The sequence below is a fragment of the Gossypium arboreum genome, chromosome 4 (assembly GCF_025698485.1).
Source record: "Gossypium arboreum isolate Shixiya-1 chromosome 4, ASM2569848v2, whole genome shotgun sequence".
Classification (NCBI taxonomy): Eukaryota; Viridiplantae; Streptophyta; class Magnoliopsida; order Malvales; family Malvaceae; genus Gossypium; species Gossypium arboreum.
The window spans coordinates 67,093,463-67,119,293 of record NC_069073.1 but is presented as its reverse complement, the minus strand read 5'-3'; the positions used below and the strand labels follow the sequence as shown (position 1 = coordinate 67,119,293).

At 35.1% G+C, this 25,831-nt stretch overlaps 1 pseudogene; it reads left to right on the top strand.

The window, feature by feature from the left end:
* Positions 1-22,596: 22,596 nt before the first annotated feature.
* LOC108458694 (E3 ubiquitin-protein ligase PUB23-like) lies at positions 22,597-23,905 on the top strand (annotated as a pseudogene).
* Positions 23,906-25,831: the final 1,926 nt, after the last annotated feature.

Genomic DNA, 25,831 nt, shown 5'->3' with positions numbered 1-25,831 from the left:
TTTATGGTTTACGATTTCATGAAATGATTTTATGAAATCGAAAATTTTGACATTTGGGCACTTAATTTAGTAAAAAGGACTAAATTGTAAAAAGTGCAAAAGTTGAGTTTTATATGCTAGAGGTGTCTAATAGTCATGAAATTTTAAATGGAAGGTCCTTAAATGATAATTAAACCATTGTATAACTTGTTGGACAAAAATGGCCTTGGTTGGGTAAAATTTGAAAGAATAGTAAAAAGGGCATTTTGGTCATTTAGAGGTAAAATGAATTAAATGACAAATTTTAAACCCCAAATGTGTCCCTTTCTTTTTGCTACAGCAGAATGTACCAAGAGCAGCCATGGTTAGGGTTTGGCCAAGCTTCCAAGCTTAATAATCAAGAAAATTGAGATTCGGGCTAAAATCGAGAAAATACCAAATAGTGGACTTAAATGGTAAAAATGGTCATTTTCGTATACGAGGTAAGTTTATATGATTTTTAATAATGCAATGTGTATTTTAATGTTATTGCTTTGATAGTATATGGGATGTAAGTTTATATGTAAATAATGTATTGTTTTATTATGTTATAATATTTTATTTTGTGACATGTGATATATGTTTTTAGTATTGTTCAATTAATGGACACAAACGGTGATTTGTGGTTGATAAATTGAGATTAAATGAGGAAATCTCGGTTGAACCTTTGGAATGGAAAAAACGTGGTGCTAGGTGGATATACCACGGTTATACATGTAACGTGTTGCTAAGTGGATATACTACGATTACACATATTGATACATGTAACGTGGTGCTAAGTGGATATGCCACGGTTACATATATCAATTCATTAACGTGGTGCTAAGTGGATATACCACGGTTAAACATGTAACGTGGTGCTAAGTTGATATGCCACAGTTACATATATCGATTCATTAATGTTGTGCTAAGTGGATATACAACGGTTAAACATGTAACGTGGTGCTAAGTGGATATGCCACGGTTACATATATCGATTAATTAACGTGGTGCTAAATGGATATATCACAGTTAAACATGTAACGTGGTGCTAAGTGGATATGTCACGGTTCCATATATCGATTCATTAACATGGTGCTAAGTGGATATACCACAGTTAAACATGTAACGTGGTGCTAAGTGGATATGCCACAGTTATACATGTTAATTTGAAAAGTGGCGCTAAGTGCGTATGCCACAATTACATGTTAGCCCAATAGTGTGGTGCTATGTGCATATACCACTAAGTTGGGCATTAATTACAGAAGGTGGAGCTATGTAGTAAAACCACCGGATATTGTTACTTTCTGAAGTGTTCATCGGGAGAAACAAGTTGCTAAATGAAATTTAACGTGAAAAAAAGTGGGATAATACCGGAATATAAATATATGAGTTTTGAATTATGAGTTAGTTATGTGATTGAATTTTTCGTAAGATGAATGTGGATAAGTATTATCTTGAAAGTTGATAATAAGAAATTTTAGTGAAGGAATGAAATTTGGGATAAACAATCTAAAACAGCAGCAGAGTAGTAACTTTGAAAAATCACCAAAAATGGTATAAGTTGAACTTGAAGTGGAATGACATATGGAATTAAATCTTATTGAATCTATTTTCCTAGAAAAGAAACAAAGCAAACAAAGGAATTTTGTATTTTGAGATATTTATATTTTTGTAAGATTGGATCAGACTGATTTCATGATCCCCTGTTCTAAATTGTAAAAATAATTAAAAATTTTAAAAATATATTTAAGGAACATAATTTATATGGAGAAACGAGAATCTCATTTGAATTTGGTAGAAAAAGATAATTAAATTTTAGTGAAGAGTGGTCAGAGCTGCTGAACCGCAAAATAGGGGAGACTTTAATGAATAAACTGTATTATTTGACCCAACTAAAAATTCTGAAAATTTTATGGTAAGAATATATGTGAGTCTAATTTCTGGAAAAATTAACGGATCTTAATTTGGAATCTTGTATCTCAAGTTATAAATAAATTACCAGCTATGACTCGAGTAGATAGCTTGACCAGAATATGAATAAAAGTGTAATTATAGTTGTTTTACCTAAGGAAACATATTGGTTAATTGCTTATTAATTTCATATGGACTTACTAAGCGTAAAGCATACACCCCTCTCCATTTCTTTTAGTATTGGCAGGTCGGCTCGGGGTTAGAGATTGTCGGAGGCAGCATCACACTATCAGAACGCTAATGTGAAGCGTTCATAAATTTCAAGTGTTTTCAAGTGAGTGGCATGTATAGAGACTTAGTCTTTATGATAGTTGTTAGTATGATTTGGCCAAACGTATTGGCTTATGATGGTTAAATCGTATATAGCCATGTGATATGGTTTATATTCGATCATTAGGTTGTAAACCTGATTGATTATGCATGCTTGATCTATTGCTATATGATATGTCATGCTTATGTGGTGAATAAATTATGATCATTAGATGTGACCATATTTTAATGTAAAGGTGTAAGGTAAGAATAAGTAATACTGTTGTTAAAAATGAAATTTTATAGCTCGTATTTTAGTTGGATGTTTGTATGTTTATCCGGTAATGCCTTGTACCCAGTCTCGGGTAAGGGTAAGGGGTGTTACAGCTGGTGGTCGTGTGGCGCAAAGGATAGGGTTTTTATTTGGCTGATTGTTTAGGTTTTAGGCCCTTGTGGCTTGTTTCTGTTGTTGGGCCATCAGGTTGGGTTTTAGGTTTGGTTGGGCCAAGATAGTTGGGTCTATAGCATCTTGGGTCTGTTTTGGGTTCTAAGTATTTGGATTTTGGGCCACTGTAATGGTTTTGGGTTTGGGTCTTGTATTTGGGTTTTAATTAGCTGTAAATGGACATTGTATTTTGGGCTTAATTGTTTATTAGTTTGGTTCTTGTTTTATTATATAGGCCCGGGCAAATTTGCGCCTGTACAGCTGCCCTTCTTTGCTCATTGTCGTGTAACGAGAATGGTGCAAAGATTTCAAAAAGGGTCAATTTTGCTCGGTCTCACTGAATTTCGACTTCTTTGGTGGCCTTCTTCTTCAAATGGTCCTATTGATCCACTACGACCTTAGGGAGATGAGACTTGTAGCTTTGATTTACTCTAATGTAATTTCAGGGAGAAGAGATTTGTAGCTTCAATCTACTCCGCTGGAACTTCAAAGAGACAAGAGTTGGTAATTTCAACTTGCTCCACTGTAACTTCAGAGAGATAAGGTTTGTGTATTTGTGGCTTCAATCTATTCCGCTACGACTTCAAGGAAATTAAATTCGTTGTGTTTAGTTTGCTCCGCTGTAACTTCAGGGAGATAAGACTTGTGGCTTCAATCTGCTCCACTGCAACTTCAAGGAGATAAGATTCGCCATAATTTGTAGCTTTAATCTGTTCCACTGCAACTTCAGGGAAATAAGATTCGCTGTCTTTAGTCTACTCCGCTGCAACTTTAGGAAGATAACACTTATGGCTTCAATCTGCTTCACTACAACTTCAAGGAGATAAGAGTCACCATGATGACTTAATTCGACCTACTGCAACTTTAGAGGTATAGGATTTGTGGTTTCACTAGTCTATTACACTGTTCTCTAGGGAACAGGACCTGTAAAATCTATTTGATAGGCCTATTTATGCCAAATAATTAGGATGTCATGATCAGAATGCATCAAATACTCCTAACTAGATGTGTGTTAATGATATTCGCATGAATACAGGATGTTATTTTCGAGAATGATTCATTTTTTAATGATTAGGTTGTCATTGCTCGTCGTTCATCAAGGTTTTATCACTAATACGCTGCCGTGCCTTCTTACTCAGCTGGTATCTTTGACAGAAGATTTGAAAAGATAGCCATAATTTGGACTATCCTCCCTCCAATATTTTTAATTTTTGAATTAGGTTAGTTCTAACTAGTAGTCCTGTTTCAGGTTCTTGTACCATTTAGAAACTTTTTAGAGTAATATGCAAAACTTCTTTCATGTGAATATTGTAAGTCCAATAATTATTGTTTCAATGAAAAATGCTTGAAAAAGGCTATCATGATGGAAAATATGGAATTTTATTAAGAGCAAAGCTCGAAGTAAATTAATCAAGATAGCAAATTTGCTGAAGTACAAAATGAATAAGATAAAAACAGGTGCCCCAGATATCGCCGCACGAGTTTCTCTATTCAAACTTCTCGAAGACCATTTCAAGCTAGATATGTGTTTAGGAGATCTAAAGTATTTGTTGATTCCCCAAGATGTAACGCTCCTCCTTCTTGTTAATTTTGAGAGGATAAGACTACTACATGCCCCCATTTTCAAAATTTGAGCCACCCATTTTTGGGTTTTCAACTCAAAACCCCTTTGATCTCAAAAAGCCTTTTGTGGGTTTTCGCTTTGGCCTCTGTATTTTCTTTTTTTCTTTTCTTTTCTCCATTTTTTTAAAGGTCTCAAAGCGCCCTTTGCATGTTTTTGTCTTGGCCTCTCCCTTTTTAGGCGAAATACTTCTTAACAGAATCTGAGTTCACAGGATTGGACAAATTTTTACCATCCATCTCAGCTAAAATTAATTCTCCTCTGGAAAAGGCTTTCTTTACCACATAAGGTCCTTCCCAGTTTGGCATCCATTTCCTTCTGAAATCCTTTTGTATGGAAAAGATCTTTTTCAATACTAGATCTCCCTCATGAAATTCTCTTGGGCGAACCTTTTTGTCATAAACTCGTATCATTCGCTTTTGGTACATCTTGCCATGACGGATAGCCCTTAGCCTTTTTCCTTCAATTAAATTCAGCTGATCGTATCGAGACTGGATCCATTCCACTTCATCCAACTCCACCTCTGACAAAACTCTGAGGGAAGGAATCTCAACTTCAATGGGTAAAACTGCCTCCATTCCATAAACCAGTGAGAAAGGCGTTGCCCCGGTAAAGGTCCTGGCATATGTTCGATAAGCATAGAGGGCAAATGGTAGCTTCTCATACCAATCTCTATAAGTTTCAGTCATTTTTCCCACAATCTTCTTGATGTTCTTATTGGCTGCTTCCATCGCATCATTCATTTTTGGGCGATATGGTGACGAGTTGTGGTGTTTGATTTTGAATTAACTACAGATCTCCGCTATTGCGCTATTGTTCAAATTCATAGAATTGTCTGATATGATCCTTTCTGGCCTTCCATATCGAGATATGATCTCTTTCTTCAAGAATTTGCTTACTGCCGACTTGGTGACACTTGCGTATAAAGCGGCTTTTACCCATTTGGTGAAGTAATTAATGACCACGAAGATGAATCGATGTCCATTGGAAGCTTTTAGCGATATCGACCCGATCACATCCATGCCCCACATTGAGAAAGGTCATGTGGAAGTCATAACGGAAGAGGTGAAGGAGGCACATGAATCTTGTCTCCATAGATTTGACACTTATGACACCTTTTGGCATATTTAATACAATCCCCTTCCATGGTGGACCAGTAATAACCAAATCTCATAATTTTCCTGGCCATTGTAAAGTCATTAGCGTGTGTCCCACAAACGCCCTCATGGGCTTCTTCCAAGATTTTCTTAGCTTCTATAGCGTTCACACATCTTAATAGCACTTGTTCCTTTCTTCTTTTGTATAGGATCTCCCCATCCAAGACATAGTCAATGGCCAGTCTTCTCAACGTCCTTTTATCATTCTCTATTGCCTAGTCTGGGTACTCACAATTCCTCACATATGGCAATATATCGTGATACCAAAGGTGATCATCTTTTTCCTTTTCTTCGTTGATGTTGTAGCAATAATTCAGGGCCTCATAAATACTTATTTGGATAGGCTTCACGTCCTCTTACTTGTTTACTCTAATCATAGAAGCTAAGGTAGTCAAGGCGTCAGCCATCTGGTTTTCATCTCGCGGGAGGTAGCAGAAAGTGATGTTATCGAACTCCTCTATTAACTGTAAACTATCTTTCGATAATTGATCAATTTGGGGTCTCTTGTCTCCTATTCACCTTTAAGTTGATAGATTACTAGTGCAGAATCCCCATATACCTCTAGCACTTTGATCTTTCATTCTATTGCTGCCCGTATACCCATGATGCAAGCTTCGTACTCTTCCATGTTGTTTGTGCAATCAAAATTCGGTTTTCTAGTGAAAAGATAGTGATCTCCATTTAAAGATACCAAGACTGCCCCGATTTTGTTACCTACAGCATTTAAGGCTCCATCGAAATTTAATTTCCAAGTATGGTCTTCTTGAGAATTTTCTTCGGTGGTTGCAACACATATCAGATCTTCATTCGAGAAATTAAATTTTAAAGGCTCATAATCCAAAGCTCTACTGGCCAGAAAATCTACTATCGCACTCCCTTTTACAGCCTTCTAGTTCACATAGACTAGGTCAAATTCAAAAAGCAAAATTTGCCATCAGGCCATCCTTCCGTTCAACATTGTTTGACTCCATCATGTATTTCAGAGGGTCCAGATTCAAGATAAGCCAAGTGGTGTGATATAACATATACTGTCTTTGCCTTCGAGTTGTCCAGACCAAGCCAAAACACAACTTCTCGATTGGTGAGTACCTTGTCTCACATTCAGTGAACTTTTTACTAAGATAGTAAATAGCTCTTTCTTTCCTTCCCAACTCATCATGTTGGCCGAGTACGAATCCATGGAATTCTCAAATACCGCCAAATATAGTATCAATGATTTAGCTAGGTTGGGTGGCATCAGTACCAGTGCATTGGACAAGTACTGTTTGACCTTGTCGAAATTCTTTTGGCATTCTTCGTTGCAAACACCCGGGTTGTGTTTCTTAAGGAGACGAAAAATGGGGTCACATTTTTCGGTTAGTTGTGAAATGAACCGAGCGATTTAATTTAGTCTTCCTAAGAATCCTCAAACTTTTTTTTTTGAGTACGCAGCGGAGGCAACTCTTGTATGACTTTGACTTTGTCTAGGTCAATCTCAATCCCTTTCTCACTAATAACAATTCCTAGCAACTTTCCAGACTTGGCTCAAAAGGTACATTTTGCTGGATTGAGTTTAGCTAAAACTTTCTCAATCTTAAGAATAATTTCCTTAGGACTTGTACATGCTCTTTATTTGTTCGGGACATTGCGATCATATCATTGACATAAACTTCAATTTCTTTGTGTATCATGTCATGGACGAGGATTACCATGGCCCTTGGTATGTTGCTCCTGCATTTTTCAGTCCAAATGGCATCACCTTGTAGTAAAATGTTCCCCACATGGTTACAAATGTGGTCTTCTCCATGTCTTCAGAATGCATCTTTATCTGATTGTATCCCGAAAAACCATCCATAAAGAGAACAGTGAGTAAACCGCTGTGTTGTCCACCAAGGTATCAATGTGAGGCAGTGGGAAGTTATCTTTTGGGCTGGCTTTATTCAAATCTCTGTAGTCTACACACATTCGTACTTTTCCATCCCTTTTAGGCACCGGGACGATGTTGGTTACCCATTCTGAGTATTTCACCACCTTTAAAAATCCAGCATCGAACTAATTTTTGACCTCTTCTTTTATTTTCAGCAAGACATCAGGCCTCATCCTTCAAAGATTTTGTTGAACTGGCTTACATTCTTCTTTTATGGGAAGTTGATGCACCACTATATTAGTATTCAACCCGGGCATGTCCTGGTATGACCATGCAAAAATATCCTTGAATTCTTGGAATAATTCAATAAGGTCTCACTTTGTTTCTGTGGCGATACCGATTTCAATCTTCACTTCTTTCTTCTCTCCTAAACTCACAATTTCTACTGACTCCTTTTGAGGTAAGATTTGTTTCTCATCTTGTTCTACCATCTTCAACAAATCAGGAGATAGGTCACAATCTAAGTCATCTTCAAAATCCTGAGAACCATCCATACACATATCTCGCTCAAAAGGAGACTTTGAGTCATAGCATCGTCGCTCATATCATTGATATCCAGGGACCTGTTATAGAGATGAAGGAAGATCCAAAGAACGAAAGAATCTAAGAATAATCATCTGTATGGTATGATCATGAATGAAGAATAAAAGAATATTTGAGAGAATGTCCAAAGTACAAAAGAATCTAAAAATAATTATCTGTATAGTGTAATTATAAATGGAAAGAATAAAGAATATTTGCTCAAAAATGATAGTAAAGATGCATTTTCTTGAAATAACGATTTTGAACATAAACCTATTTCACAAAAATAACTCTTATTACTCCTAGGCCTAGAGCAATAAGTGTGTTTTGAACATTACTCTGTATTAGTTGTAAAGACTACAGGAATCTCTTCCGCAGTCTAATTGTTCAGAACAGTTCCCGGCTCATAAAGGTAAATGCCCAACAAATTTCCTCTTCCAGTTCCTTCTTCGTATGTGGCGTTGATGTCCAAATTTTCCAACATTCCTTCTATGACTTCCTTTCTTAGAGTCCTCCGCTCTTAGGGTGAATGATTCCTCCAGACACAAAAGTCTTCGATATATGGGGGAAAATCATTGGTTCCTATTTGATCTCCTCTCCATTCAACAGTGTTTTCCTTTTTTCTTGCTTCTTTTACAGTTCCTTCTTTCTTTGTCTCGCGTCTGGCTTAAATCCTAAGCTGAAGCGGTCTCGTTTGTCCTTCATCATCGGTGCCTCAATCCTTTCTTGAAGGCGTCTCCTGATTCCTTTTCCCAGTAAGGCCCCTTTCCCAATAATTAGCTGCAAGCCCATTCTTGTAGTCTTGGATATCTTGGACATTGGGATCCTATTCTCTTCGGTAATGAATGTCGCATTCACAAATTCCAAAAACCAAAAGGAACATTCGATTGCTTCATCATTTTCCTCTAGATATGGTGCGTCACTGGTCACTGCTATGATGATGTCCTTTTCAGCATTTATTGTCACCAGCCGACCTTCCGTTACCAATTTCAACTTTTGGTGTAGCGATGAAGGCACTACCCCTGCTGAATGTATCCAAGGCCTTCCCAATAAGCAGTTATATGAAGGCTTAATATCCATTACCAAGAATTCCACCTCGTACTTGTTTGGGCCGATCAAAATATGTATTTTAATTTTGCCCATTACCCCTTTTTTTTGTGCCATCGAATGCCCTCACTATATTTTGGCAGGCTTTCATGTTAGAGCTATCTACAGGAAATTTGTTCAGTATGGATAATGGTAGGACGTTTAAGGCCAATCTATTATCAATCAATACCCCTGGTAGCGTATACCCCTTACAGCAGGTGGTGATGTGTAGAGCCTTAGTCGATCCCATGTCACCGGGTGGTATTTCGTCATGATTGAAGAAGTTGAAATTTTCGGCACTTATATTGCTAACCAGATGATCTAGCTTATTGACAGAGATATTATTAGCAACATAAGTTTCATTTAAGACTTTTATCAGCATGCTACGACAGACCTCTGAGCTTAGGAGCAGGGCTAGCACTGAGATACGAGCTGGTTGTTTACGCAACTGCTCTACAACACTGTACTCGTTGTGCTTTAGAAATTTTAGAAATTTTTTAGCCTCCTTTTCGTTGACCGGCCCGTTAACAGAGGGCTCAGGTTTGGCCGTTTTTTCTTTCTGCTGCTCGACCACTAAAGCTTTTCCTTTTGCGGGTTCCGCTCTCGCATTTGCTGGATCGTAACACCTCCCGCTACACGTATAGAAACCAATATCTTGGTCCTATTTTAAAGCGTCAGTCGGGTTCTCCTTTCCCGAGATCGTTACATTACAGTCGTAATTCTATGGGACCTTCTTACTGTCTTTATAGGGAAAGACTGTAGGTTTTTGGATTATGACTTTTGGTGGCATTCGTGTTCCCGCTTCATTATTTTTGGGTCTTGAAATGATGACTACTGGGTAATTGACTTTTTGGACCTGTGCCGTCGATTCTCCTTCTGACATACATATATTTCCCTCTTCGGGGCTTTTGACCTCTTCATAAAACTCCACTTCTTTATTGTTCATCATGTCTTGCACTAGGGCCCTGAACTCTCTACACTCTTGGATTTCATGCCCCACTTCATTATGGAACTCACAGTAGTTCCACTTTTCTTCAGATTTCTTCTCCGAATCCAGTGCGATTAATCCCCTGTTAACCATCTCCTTCCAAACTCATCTCAATGGAGTTTTAACTTCTGCAACCTCACATTTGGCCTTCTTGTTCCCACCTTCGTTTATCTCGTTTATCCCTTGGTCAGCATGATTAGGTAGTGGGTTTTCTGCTACATTGGGGTCATCAAACTTTACAATCCCCATTTTAATAAATCTTTCAATTAGCTTTTTGAACGCGGTGCAATTTTCAATTAAATGCCCAGTGATTTCAGCGTGGTATTCACACTGAGCATTTGCGTCATACCATTTGGGATATGGGGGTTGCATCGGCTTTAAGTAGAAAGGAGATACCACGTGTACATCAAATAGGTTCTGATACAGCTCCCTATACGTCATGGGTATAGGCATGCACTGTAACCTTTTTGTATTTGTTCTCGTATTGGATTCTTGTCTTGGGGTGCTCTGATGGTTGGCAGTTACTATCTTCGGTTGGCTCACAGTAAATGACTTGAATGACCTTTGTTGTACGTGCTCATGTTGTTCATCTCGTTCTCCCTTTTCCTTAGGGCTGATCTCTTAGTACTTTCCCCTGTATTTATTTTGCCAATCCTCACCGTGTTCTCAATCATTTCATAGGTCATCACTATATTTGAGAAGCTTTTAGTGGTGCTCCCCAACATATGAGTGATGAATGGAGCTTTTAAGGTATTTATGAATAGCATTGTGGTCTCTTTTTCTAAGAAAGGTGGTTGGACTTGTATGGCAACTTCCCTCCACCTTTGGGCATATTGCCAGAAATTCTCATTTGGTTTCTTCTCCATATTCTGCAAGGTGATTCTATCAAGGGTCATCTCTGTCACGTGACTATACTGTTTCATGAAAACTTGTGCTAGGTCTTTCTATAAGTTGATCTTGGTACGGCTCAATTGGTTGTACCATTTGGATGCTGCCCCAACCAGACTGTACTGGAAGCAGTGAATCAATAGCTAATCATTGTTGACATATCTAATCATACGTTTGCAAAATATGGTGATATGAGCTCGGGGCAGCTAGTCCTGTTATACTTCTCGAACTCCGGAGTTTTGAACTTGGGGGGAAGCACCAAGTCTGGAACCAAGCTCAAATCCTTAGCATCGATTCCACAGTGATAGTCAGCACTTTCTATCACTTTAAACTTTTCCTCTAACCACTTGTATCGATCCTCCAATTATCTCGGGAGCTCCACTCTTGCTCTTTCTACCTCTTTCATGTCATCCAGATCAAGGACAACGGGATTAGTTGGGTTATCCTTTGGATTAGAGTCTGAGCCTGCTTGATAGTTAATTGGCACCGAAGCGCCGGCCTGAAATTGGGCCTGATGGTAACAGATGGCCTTCGTGTGTACACCTCAGGTTGTGTCTGAACATTTTTCATGGTAAAACCCGGGGGGTAGAGAGGATCCTTATTGTCGTCCCTAGTATTGACCATAGGTTCTTTCCTTTCTCTAGTCTGCGAATCAGCAATTGTGTTAGCTGGTTCATCATGTTCCTTTGAGATTCCAACATTTGGCCCCTCATATCCTATTGAATCTTTTCCAACTGTTCTTGCAACTGTGTTTGCATCTACTCTTGTATTTCCTTCTACATTTGTTCCAATCTTTTTGATCTTTTATCCATCGCTCTAGTTTTTCTTCGTGTACCTTAAGGATGCATACTTTGTAGATTTTTATCGGTTTTCAGATTACTAAAATTAATTTTTTAATTAATTAGGGTCCTTTTATGATAATTAATGCATATGATGCGATGAGATGCAAATGTATGAATACAGAAAAAAGACGTCGACTCTGATTCAATTCCATTTAGAACAACTTTACTAGAAAAAAAATTCTTTACATAGAAATGGATTACATATACAGCCTAGCCCTAATGCTCAAAGTTTTAACTTTCCTAAGCAACCAAGCCTGTTCCCGGCCCCAGTCTGATTCTAATTCATATTTCACACTCAATACATCTGCTTGAACAGCTAAAGTTTATAGATGATCGGCCACCTCTCGAATCTTGGCCACAGCTTCACCCATAATGTAATCTCTGCTCCTAACTTGATCTGAGAACAGTGGAGTTGTTCTTTCCATTGCTCTTTATTTGCTTCAAGAAGTTCAACTTGAAGTTCGTATTTTTGTAACGCAATCTCAAGTTCTTCGACCTTCCTTTTCAACTCTTCAATCTTATCCCTCGTCTTCAGCTCCATTGTAGAGTTATGGCTACGATGCTAATGAAGTGATTTTTCTAGTTCAGCTATTCTAGCTTTTAACCCGATCTTCTCATTCTGGGCTTTCGATAGACTCTTTTCTAAGTCTTCTTTTTGACCTTAAGCATCTTGATATTTTCTCTCTTATCGATCGGCTTTGGCATTCTCTTTTTGGATCTCATGTCGCCATTGTTCAAATGTTTTTCCTAACCCAGCGGTTTTCATTGATAGGCGCAATTTCTTATAATCCGTTTTTAGACTATCCAAATCTTCCTCGGCCTTATTCTTTCCTTTTCTCCATTTCTCGATCTCCAATTTTTGAACATCAACATCAAGTTTCAAATGCATCTTTTCCTCTTCCAGTTGCTCTATCTTCTTTCCGAGTTCTGCATTCCTTCTCTCAAAGTCCTGCTTTATGATTTTTAACTCGGATGCGACCACTTGTAGATATTCTCCCATCGACCGCGTGCCCTCTTGATTTGGCTCAGGAATATTATCGTTGGTCCTCTTACTCCGCCACCCATTATACTCAGGGGTCATTATCAGACCTATTGCCAATCTCTTCATCCGGCGAGTTTGATTCCAAGCGTTGGACATCTCTCGTACTTTCTTCTTATAATTATCATCCTTATACGGAAACTCACACTAAGCTAGCCCATGGGTCACTGGTATGAACTGTCTCGATTTGTACTGCCTTAATACGAGCAAAGGAGCATATCCTACGGCTCCCCAAATCCCAAGTAGGAGGACCTAGTCAAAATCCCTACATCGGTACAAGATCTCATCGGGAACCAAGGGGCTCTCCACTCGACGTCCTTTTCTTAGAGATTTTGGAGGATCGCTATCCATTTTTCCTCCGATATGTCATCCTGTCTTGATGTAGCCGCTATTTCCTTTAATGGTGAGTAATTCTCGGAGAACACCTGATATGACACCTTGTCTACCTTCCAGAAATGGCTATGGAACCAAACTAGCAACAGTTGTGCACATCCTATGAATCGACCCTCACCAACTCTTCGGCATGCATTCAAAGATCTGAATGTTTGGATTAAAATTGCGGGAACCGACCTGACCCTCTTATTCAGTCGGTCAAACAGATTAGAAACTGCCTCGTCTACATGCCCCAGCGCCTTAGGGAAAACTATTAACCCGTAGATACTTAAAACAAAAACATCCACTCTCTTCTTCACGTCTGGGTGTGCCATAATCAAGTCTCGCAAACTTGTCTAGGGAATACATTTGCTTTCTCCTTTCTGTTCGATTCGAGCCGTAACTCACAGCTCACTCATTTCAATGATATTTATCAATTTCTTCACAAAGGTCAAAACATTAGTGGCTCTAGAATAGGCCTTGTCAACCTGAACCCTTGGGCATCGAAGTAGGGTGATTTATTCTTCCACTGTGGGCACCAAATCTACATTCCTAAAGGTGAAACAACTATAGGCTAGATTCCAGAATTGTGCCAAAGCCCGAAACAGATGCTTATCTATCTTAATGTCGAATAAGTAAGGTAAATCACCGTAATTGTCATAAAATAGCTGTTTGACTTTATCACCTCATTAGGCCCACATTTCCTTCAATTCCCGAAGATTATTCTGTGTCACGCTGATACGAGTGAAACCCCATAAATCTAACGTATACCCTACTATCAAGCTATCTCCCTTTTCCAATTGCGTTTTCTCCGATCACATACGGACAGCCGCATTATCTTCCACTTTATCAAGAAATCTGTTCTGTATGACAAGCTCTCGATTTAGTAATCGAACTTGAACCGACACCCTTTTTATGATGAAATGCCATGTAATGACAAGCAAAACAATACAAGTCAGTATAATTCATATGAAATTAAAGCAAGCAAGAAATAACAAGCAGAACACCTATTCGGACGATCGCTAATGGTTTGGTATGGCTCTACCTAGGGTGGGCTCTTATGAGTCACTACATGTGATTCGGTTCTAAAGACAGGGTACTTGAACCAGCAGATTCCTTGATCCTCACTCATTATAGGCTCATATAGATCGAGTTCAGTTCAAGGGAATACATTTCCCTATGGCTATACGAAGATGAAAATCTCACGAAGGCATAGGTACGGAGGTATCGCAAGAGGCGATCCACTATCTTATACGGAGGTGAAAACCTTACGATGGACTAGTTTCTCACTCCCACTTAAAGGGTAAAACCGAACGGTCATACAATGCAATATGCAAAAATATTTAAAGACTCGAACCAACAAAACAGGTATTATGACCAAGATCACGGAGATAACAAATGAAATGCAATGAAAGGATCGTATTTTAAATCAAATTTTCAATTTTCAACGAAAAGACATAAATTAATCAATTTACGGCTTGACTCTCTCATCCCCAGTAGAGTCGCCAAGCTGTCGAAACCATTTCTTTTTGTCATGAAAAAGGGTCAACTTTTCGTTTTAAAAACAGAAATGAAAATGGGAGTCGCCACCAATCTTTTTTGGTTAGGTGTGATAGGATCACCTCGTAATTTGATTGTTTTAATAAAATAGCGATTTTAGTCTACAAAATTTGAGAAAAAAAGTTCGGGAGTTGGTTACATACGAGGAAGGATTAACACCCTCATAATGCCCAAAATTGGTACCTAATTGATTAATTAATGTCTTAATGTCAAAAGTTGGAAACCCGAAAAGAATTTAAAAATACGATCCTCCTTTTTTTATTGATGTTAATTAAAAACTTGAGCGAATTAAAATGAGTATTGAAGGCCATCTCGTCTCGAGGTACCAAAATGTCACATCCCGTAAGTTAGGACACGAGATTTGAACCCCTCGAAAGTAAGCTAGCCTTTCAAATTGTTTTATTTTGAAATTTGTACTTTGAGTTTTGAAAGGACATTCGATCGTATAGATTCGATGAGAAAATCATGACCTCGTAAGTTAGGGTACGGCCTTCTCGAGTCTCTAAACGCAGAACATCACCTTTATTTTATTTTAGAGAGAAAGTTCATATCTTTCGAAATTTGAAGGGATATTTGACTATTTAGATTTAACGGGAAAATTAAAACCCCGTAAGTTAGGATATGATTTCTCTAATTTCCTAAATGCAAAATATGGCTAGTTTTCCAAAATTTTATATATATATATATATTCACAAGTTTGGGTAAAAATGTATAATATTTAAAAGTTTCATGATTGAAGTATTAGCAAAGGATAATAAAAAAAACGACGCATGAAGATTGTATAATGTACACTCTTTTAATAATATGAACAAAAGATGAAATGAACAATAACGTTGATAATAATAACAAAGTATGCGTTTAAAAGGACAATACCAACTAAAAGAGATAAATACGCAAATAAAATAAATATATAAATAAATGAAAGAGAAAATATTTTTTTTTAAAATGAAAATAAAGAACCATAATAAAAGCATGCATGAGGTCAAAAGTACAATTTGTAGTGAAATATATAAGTAAATAATAATATTAATAAATAAAATAATGATCGCAATAATAAGAACAATACGTACAAGTAAAGAACCTAAATAAGCTAAATTTCAAAAGTGTGAAAAGGGTAATAATTAGGCGGATAGATAATAATGAAATAATAATGGATAACAAAATACCAATAATATGAAGGCATAAATAAAATGAATAACAAATGAAGGAAAATAAATAACAAAATGGGAGACTAATAAGTGGATATAAGGATAAAACACAATGAGCGAATAGATAAAAGAAAATAAATAAAGTAAAAACAGTGTACATATAAAAGAACAAAAGCTTGAAATAAAAGATTAAATTAGAATTAAAGTTAAATTTAGAGCCTAAATTATAAATAAAATAAATGAAATAATAAGAAAGGACGAGATTAAAACTCGAATGGAATTTGAGGGGGTCCAAATCGGAATAAAAATGAGGTAAAGGACCATATTGAAGGGCATGAATGACATAGAGGGTCCAAAAGGGAAAATATTCCCACTCCCCAAAACGCAGCACCTTACATGAGGGTAAAATACAATAAAAGCCAAATTCAAGGGGCAAAATCAAAAGAAAACGAATAAAAGGATCTAATTGAAGTGGGCCAAAGAAACAGGAGGACCGAACAAGCAAATATTCCTTCTACTAATAAAAACACGCGGATCCTTCATCAGTCGGGTCGGGTCACGCGGATATGGCTTAAAACCGCATCATTTTGAGGCCACTGAAACAGGCCCTAAACGACGCCGTTCCACTCGTGTTAGAAAAGTCAAATTTTTTTTAAAACCGCATTTTGCCATTCTTTCTAACCAAAAAAGCTTTCAAATATTCTCTCTTTGCTTCTTCGACTATCGGACTTCTCCAGAGTTCTGCCTTACCGCTGTCGTGGCCAGTGGCCAGCATTACGGGAAAACGGGCCTTTAGCCTCACCTCCGAGCGGCTTTGAAGGCCGAGCTATCAGAGCCCGAATAGCCGAGAAGTGATGGCTCTCAATCCCATCTCTTTCACAGGTCTATCCTCGACGACAGAGAAGGACTCTCTGACATCGCAGCCATGGGGAACCAAGTGAGCTTCTACCTCTTTTTTATTTTCGTATTATACCAAAAACGATTAATGTAGAAAAACAGAAGAGAAAAGAAAAACCAAAATGAAAAAAAGATCACCTTTTGCGAATATTGCTACTATTTTTTTATATTGATCTGTAAAAAATTACATGATGATTGCTTTGGCTTTTTATAGCCGAATACAATAAAAAAAATATTTTTTGTTTTTTTTTGTTGTTGTTTTCTGCTACTCGTCCTTTTTTTGTTTTGCTTACAGGTACGGATGGCAACGTGAAAGTGTAGGACATATGGCGTATGGTGTACGGACGCCAACGTGGTGCTGGAGGCTGAGGGGCTGCTGGTGGTCGTGCGGCACAATAGCTAGGGTTTCTGTTTGGCTGATTGTTTAGGTTTTGGGCCCTTGGGGTGTAATAGCCCGATTTAGACCCTAATCGGAACGGTGGTTTCGGGACCAAGAATCCGAGTCAAAAAAATATTTAAAAATTATTTACTATGTTTATTATGTGTGAATTTATATGCGTAAAATTTTTGTGCTTTAATTTTATCATTTGAGTATCCGATTAAATAAAAGGACTTAATCGCGTAAATTAAAGAAATTGGTAATTTAATGTATAAAGGGCTGAATTGGTATTGGCTTTATAAATGGAAGCCTTTAAGTGGTAAATAGCCAATTGACATATTAAATGGACGGTAGTGGACATATATAATATGGTTTTGTTATAATTTTAGTATGGTTAAATAAGTAAATTAAATCATAAGTTAATAAAATATATATTATAACATAAAACATAAAAAAAAACCATGTTCATATTATTTATTTATTATCGAGACTAAACAAAAGAAAGGAAAAAAGAAAAGAAGCTAGGGTTCGGCACTTACTCAAGCTCAATCAGGAGTAAAATGATAATTTTCTCATTTATGTGTTTTTGGATTAAATTGAATGAAAATATGTTTGAATGAGCTTAATTTGAATATATTTAGATCAAGAACCAAAGAAATCGGATTTGGATCGGGGGAAGACGAAAGTTGTCGACTAGCTGCCCTGTTTCGTTTTGTATCGTCCGAGGTAAGTTTATAAGCAAATAGACCTATTTAATTATAATTATGTGCAAATTATACTTGCTAAAATGAAATATGTGATTTTAATTATGCATTGGCCAAATGTGAATAAGCTTGAATACTATGTTTCTGTATTCGTTTTGACCGAGTTACGATGTCTTAAAGCCTCGTATGAACCTTAGGAATAGTTAGGATACATATGTCATGACAAAGGATTCCGATATATGTGTGCGAGTAAGACCATGAAATCGATATATGATTCCGATATATGTGTACGAGTAAGACCCTATCTGGGACAGTGGCATTGATATGTGACTACATGTAAGACCACGTCTGGGACGTTGGCATTGTATGATATGTGTGATTATCTGAATGTCCTATCCAATTCCGAATGGTTCACGGGCAAAGGTAAATTGAGTTCGAATATGTAAAATGAGCTATATGCCAGGTATGAATTAATTTGTTTCCTATTTGAGGTAAGGTAAATAAGTACCTTGGTTATTTGTTGTAAATCTTGTAAGATGCAAATAAAGAAAATATGTGTATGTGATATGTGTATTTGGCCTTGTGAATGAGTAACTTGAATACTAGGAACAATCCTTAAATATGTGCATATATGATGTGGTATATTCGGTTACATAATTAATACAAGTATACGAAATTATACTGTGACACATGGGCTTATGAAATTGTGAGTATGTAATGTTTATCTGGCTTGGTAGTTAAATGATAATATGTAAATTTGGCTTCATAAGCAATCGGCTAAGGTGACATTTATTAATGAATACATATTTATATATAATATAAACTTATTATGTTTAGATCTAAATGTATTAAGAAAATTATAATTTGGTTTTGTTAATTAAGTTGTTAATAATATTGGGACGAACATTTGCTTATGACTTACTAAGCTATAAAAAGTTTACTCTGTGTATATGTGTGTTTCTATTTTATAGATTTTTGGATTCGAGTTACGAGCTCAGGGATCGTTAACTAAACCTATCACAATATCAACTGACTTCAGTATTTTATAAGCTGAAATTTTGAAACTATGGCATGTATAGATTGGACTATGTTTTGGAATGTTGTATTTTGGCTTATGTATAAAGGCCATGCGAAAATTGCTTAATCTCTATGCTTGAGTTCGATTTTGGTTTAGATATAGCTTAAGTTCATTTTGGTCATTATGCAATGTGTTTTGGATGAATTGAATTTGTGTTATGTGTTTATAAATCAAGTTTGGTTGATAATTTCAAATGTGGTATGAATGAAGTGACTATGATATATACATACACGGTTTTGGTTTGAGCTCATATTGAAGATATGTTTAATAAATATGATACTGGTGAAGTTTGTTATATGTTTTGATCATAAGTTATTTTAATAATTGTTGGTTGAGTTAAGACAAATTACGTGATAGCTAGGTAAAAATCAAGATAATTGCATGAGGTAGATTCCGTGTCTACTAATGGACTACACTAATGTTATGTTTGATGCTTGATTTATTTGTTTTGGTAAATAGACATAGTGGAACTTGGATTTGCATAAGAAGATTAAATTAATTATAAAGGTTATATTTGTATTAGTATGCGATTAAAATATGTTAGTTGAGTTTCCTTTACACATCTTTATAGGTATATATGCGCTTAAATTCTGGTTAATATGTATATGTGCCTGGTTATATAGATTTGTTAGTTATTTGTAAATTTATGAATATATATATAAGTGGATTGTGAGGGCCGAACAGGTAAAGAATGAAATGAATTACTTCATATATAACTGAATATTTGCTTTGAAATTATGTTAATATGCAAAATAAATGAAGCTCATATGAGTCCACATTTTAATGACGCAAAGTGCTTACAAAGAGTAATAATTGAAATTTGTTTCAATTGATGTTTAACTTTGTATATGCGATGACTTATATAAAATAAGTCTGACATTCAATTAATGGAATTATTGATTTGTTATATGTTCTGTATGAGAATAATTTGTTTTGATATATGTTGGATCATGTTTAAATTTTGTTATGTGGTAAATGATATGAATTTAAAATTTTATATTAGATTAAATTATGAGTATTGGTATGATTGTATATTATTTAATGATAAAATCATGATTAATATTTTATTTAACATTTGTACATACTATGAATAGGACTTGTGTGGGAGTTCAGAGTTGTGTTTTTGTGTTCGGTAATGTTTTCGGACCCTAATCTAGCGACGGATACGGGTTAGGGGTGTTACATGGGGCCTGTTTCTATTGTTAGGTCATCGGACTGGATCTTAGGTTTAGTTGGGCCAAGGTAGTTGGGTCGTAGCATCTTGGGTCTATTTTGGGTTCTAAGTATTTGGATTTTGGACTACCGTAATGGTTTTGGATTTGGGTCTTGTATTTTGGTTTAAATTGGCTGTAAATGGACATTGTATTTTGGGCTTAATTGTTTATTAGTTTGGTTCTTGTTTTATTGTATGGGCTCGGGTAAATTTGGCCTGTACACTATATATATATAATATTTTATATCAATATGATAGAGATATCAATTTAGTTTGAAATTTTACATAAATGACAAACATAATTATATTGATAAATTCAATGATTGGATTGTTAATGATTAATCATACAAAAATATACAAATTGATGTAAATTTTAAAAAATAATATTAAAATTAAATATATTTTTATTCAAATGATAAAATTAGAAAAGTAAAGACTAAATATTTTGGATTTGAATTTCATAATTTTGTAAATAATTTTAAGTTTATTAAAATATAAAAGATATAAATATTATCATACTTTGTAAAATTAATAAGTTTTACACTTGAATTGAAATTTAGTTATTGAATGATAAGACATTATAATAATCTACATAGGTAATAGTTTTATATTGTTGTCTTTAGACGTGCTTCTACATTCCAATTTTGAATTATTATTAATTTTATGAAGACTCAGTTTTATCATTCTCATCGTCAATTAGCGCCAAAGGAAAAAGAAAGAAAAGAAAAATCTTCCAAGAAATAAAATAATATGAAATTTTGTTTTATAAAAAATGGAGGGTCAAAAGAGGTGGACAACCGAAGCCAAAGTAAAAGAACCAACGAGTGTTGCTGTCGCAGCCAAATTAGCCTTCACCATTTCAATTTCTCGGCCATTGACGGCGTTTTCCTTTTCTGGGCACAAGTAAAATAGCACGAGGTTGTTGATCCAGAACATATATATTGTTTTATATTTCTTGTTGAAAACATACCATTTTTCCCTTATTTAAATAATAAATTAAATCAATTAATAATTAAATTAAACTAGAATTAATCGAAAATTTAAATTATTTTATTGTTAATTAAACTAAAATTTTTACAAAAATAAACTAATCAAATTAGTGGCGAAGCCAGAAAACTTTTTTAGGGGGGTCGGATGAAATTTTAATTTTTTATAATTTATATCTTTATAATTTGTAAAGGGTTAAATAGAATTTTTATAATTTTAAGGGGGTCAAAGTGCAGTTTTACCTTTATTAATTTAAAAGTTTTAAAAAATTTAAAGGCCAAAATAATAATTTTACATTTTAAGGGGGCCGTGGCCCATGCCAGCCCCCTGACTTTGCCCTTGAATCAAACTAATCTTAAAATTTAAAAATTTCTAATTTTTTTTAGTGAATTATAAGAACAAAGCAAAGCTCGACAACAAATATGATTAGTATGACTCAAACTGAAGTCATACAAATAATGAACACTATGACCGTCAAACCATCACATGGATTATTTTAATATTTTTAATTACAACTTCTATTTTATATTGAAGTTTTAGATATATTCTTAATATTTTATTTTCCTTTGGCCCACACTCACTATCATGTACCATATTACTATTTGCTTTTATATATATAATAAAATTATTTTAATCAATCTTTTACCAAATTAATTTGATTAGTTAACTCGGGTTTAACTAAACTATGCCTTTCTTATAATAAACTTAATTGAGTAGTGTTATTTTATAATTTTAATTTTGTATATTTAATATTTATTTATTTTTGTATTTAACTCATATTATAAATTAAGGTACATCAACAAAACTTGAGCCTTGGTCGTTAAGGTGCCAATGATAAGGGGCTTAACCACTGTTTCCTTATCTTGTTAACTATCATTTCTTTACTTTAAAAAAATAATAATCTTTATACTTTAATATGTTAGAATTTGGTCCTTATTCAGAGAGATAAGTTGGTTTAATTTTGTAACTCTATTAAATTTATTAAATTATTGATTTAAAATCAACAATTCAATATTTAAAAAAATTAATAGTTCAACAATTTATACATAATAAATTAGCAAAAACTAACCATTAATTTATATACAATAAAATTAATAAAATAAACAATTCAAGTTTATGTGTTTAAACTGAACTAAGTTTTCAATTTAATGAAGTAGGAGAACCAAATACTAACAAATCAAATTAGAAGAATTAATTTCTCAATTCTAATAAACTAGAAGGATGAAATTTAGAATTAGACAAATTTTAAAATGGGTTAGTATTAGCACCATTTGCTATGTATTGAAGCATATGCTAGAATTATAGTCATAAAAGCTTTTAGCTAATCTGGACCAGGCAAATTTTCACTTATAGCTTTAGCTGTAGTAGTTAAAGTTGTCATCCTTGAGCCTTTCAATTGCTTGGAAAAGTCAGCCTTTTTGTTGTTTTGACTTTCTCGCGGTTTGAATATCCGCCCACGGCCCACGTATTAATATTTAGAGATATAGATTCTCAATTTGTCATCGTCTAAATCCTCTTCAAAATTCAAACCAATTCACAACTTAATCTTTGTTAAACAAACTTAAGATACCTTTTCACTTTCTCATCTGTGTGGGTTGCTTTGAAAATGGAAGAAATTGATATTCCTCCATTTTTTATCTGCCCAATTTCTCTGGAGATTATGAAGGATCCTGTTACAGTTCCAACAGGGATCACATACGACAGGGAAAGCATTGTGAACTGGTTGTTTTCAGGGAACAGCACTGCATGTCCCGTTACGAAGCATGTTATTACAGATTGTGAACTTACCCCGAATCATACTCTGAGAAGATTGATTCAATCATGGTGCATGTTAAATGCTTGCCATGGAATTGAAAGAATCCCAACGCCAAAGCCACCCATCAGCAAAGCTCAGATCACCGAACTCCTCAATGGTGCCGCCAAGTCACACTTGCACCAGATAAAGTGTCTCAGGCGGCTACAATCAATCGCTTCCGAGAATGCTACAAACAAGAGGTGCATGGAATCTTCGGGCGCGGTCGAGTTCTTGGCTTCAATTGTGAGAAATTACGACCCTACAGCTGTTGACGGATTGTTATATAATGAATTCGAGCCAATAAGACCAACTGATGAGGCTCTAAACATTCTGTACAATCTCCAACTCTCAGAAGCTGCTCTCAAGAATCTTATGAGCAAAAATGGTGATATCGTAGTGTCCTTAACGAGAGTAATGCAACGTGGAACCTGCAAGTCTCGTGCTTATGCAGTATTGTTGTTGAAATCAATGCTGGAGATAGCTGATCCAATGCAACTCATCAGCTTGAGACACGAATTATTCGTCGAATTGGTTCGAGTTTTACATGATAGAATTTCTCAGCAGGCCTCAAAAGCTACACTACAGTTTCTGGTAAGTGTATCTGAATGGGGAAGAAACAAGGTCAAGGTAGCTGAAGCGCGGGCGCGGTACCTGTCTTGATTGAATTGCTTCTTGATTCATCACAGAAAAGGGCTTGTGAAACAATACTAACAGTGCTCGAAGAAGTTTGCCGTTGCGCCGAAGGCCGATCCGAGCTGCTAAATCATGGAGCAGGGCTTGCTGTTGTTTCAAAGAAGATTCTTAGGGTTTCTCATGTTGTAAACCAAAGCGCAGTGAGAATTCTATTGTCTATTTCCAAGTTCTGTGTCACTTCTAATGTGCTTCAAGAGATGCTGCAATTAGGGATTGTGGCTAAATTGTGCTTGGTGCTTCAAGTGGAATGTGGACACAAGACTAAAGGGAAAGCCAAAGAGGTCCTCAAATTGCATGCTAGAGTATGGATGGATTCTCCTTGCATACCTAGCAATCTGCGCTCTTCATATCCAGCTTCATCATAATGAGAAAAGCTAAACAGATTCGAGAGTTTCATACTTGGAACTTAGAGTTTAACTTATGTGATTTGTGTAGGTATCCTTGAATGGTAATGCTAGTATGTCTTTAAATCTCACCCTTTGCAACCCTTTTTCTATCTTTAGGCCGAGACATTTGTACCAAAAGAAAGAGTTTTAAACATTCTTTCCCCCTCTGTCAATTACCAAAATATTGTGTACATGATTGTTTATTTTTATTTTTTAAAAAATAAAGTTTTCATAATATTTGTTTTAAGACCTCAAGAAAAAGGTTTGATATATTAAATAAATGATTAAAATATCTCTATTGAGATCGGATTGGCTCTTTCAAGAGAAATATAGAAAGTGCGTTTTGTCCTTAAACCTGGTGAAGAATTATGTATGGTTCATGAAAGTACTTACAAAACTCTAAAAAAGTGTCAATATTAAATGTATAAATAATAAAAGAGATACTTAGGTGCCTACGACTCGAACCACCAAGACTTAGAAAACAACATCTTTACAAATATAGTAACACCTTAACCACATTTTGAATATTAGCATTAAAAATAAAAATTAGCCACACATTATGACATTTTGAAATTTTAACCACTTTAATTGAATTTTTATTTGTGAAAACCCGCATTTTTCTCCTAAAACCAGCAGACGAGCAATCTTGGGAGAAAGAAAAGGTTCCATTTCCTTCTTTTTGCCATTTTCTACTCATTTCTCTTCAAATCTTCACCATTTTTCTTTTTTTTCTTATCATTTTTCTACCCAATTAAGCAACGAACAAGTAAAAATAGCGGAAGAAATTGAGAAATTAAACACACAAAGTTAATGTGGAAAAACCCCTCCAAAGAGAATAAAAAATCACGGGTAAAGATAATTTTACTATAATTGCAAAAAAACGAAGAGTACAAAAGATGAAAATAAAAATTAAACCCCAAAAATCCGAAAACAGACAACTCTCAAAACATAAACATAAAAATATCTAAATATATTATGAGTTTTAATCTCTAATGGGTATTTTTATAAGGTTGTAAAAGAGCCTATTTATAGACTAAATTTATAGGTTAAATAATAATAAAATAATCTAAATTAATTAGAGTTTGATTGAAACAAATAAATAGAGTTTAACTAGAATATTATTTTTGAAATTTGACTCATGTTTTCTTAATATCTAATCATCCCATTTAACATTTATGGGCTCACGTTTGGTTTTCAGCCATTAACATAGCTACTTAATGTTAGTTGCATGACGTATTAATGTGTTGCTATATGTTTTAGGAAAAATATTTGATTTTCCGTTGATATATGTCTTTTATATCATCAATGAATAATTATATGACATGTTATCATTAAATTAAATAAAAATACGGAAGACTTCTAAATAATAATAATTTTATGTAAACATAATTATTAAATTAATATTAATAACTCTTGGAATTATGATCTTGGGTTTAAATGTTTGGGATTTTAGCATTTATTTATAATTAATTATGTGTAAATAAATTTATTAGTATTTGTTTATATGCCCACCACTATTTTTGTTTTATTTAATGACGGGGTGTCATGGTATAAGATTTATGTACCAACAATATAGCAAATATTCTCCCTTTATATGATTTATGAAGAGAACGAGCTTGCTAAAGTAGGTTCAATCAAGGGAAAAGAGAAAGTGAAGGAGTGAAGCTATTAGAGAAGTTATCCTGCTATTTTGTAGTTTTTGAATGTATGTTTTTGTGTAACTCATTAACTTTCTTGTTCAATGTAGGTGTTAAATAATTAAATGTGTCAAATATGCGAATTAATGTATGAAACATGAATCATTTGACATACATTTTGCATGATATGTGTATATTTTAGTTGATATATGATTGTATTACCAAGTTCACAGGAGAGTGAGCTTAGAAAACATGTTTAAGATACAAT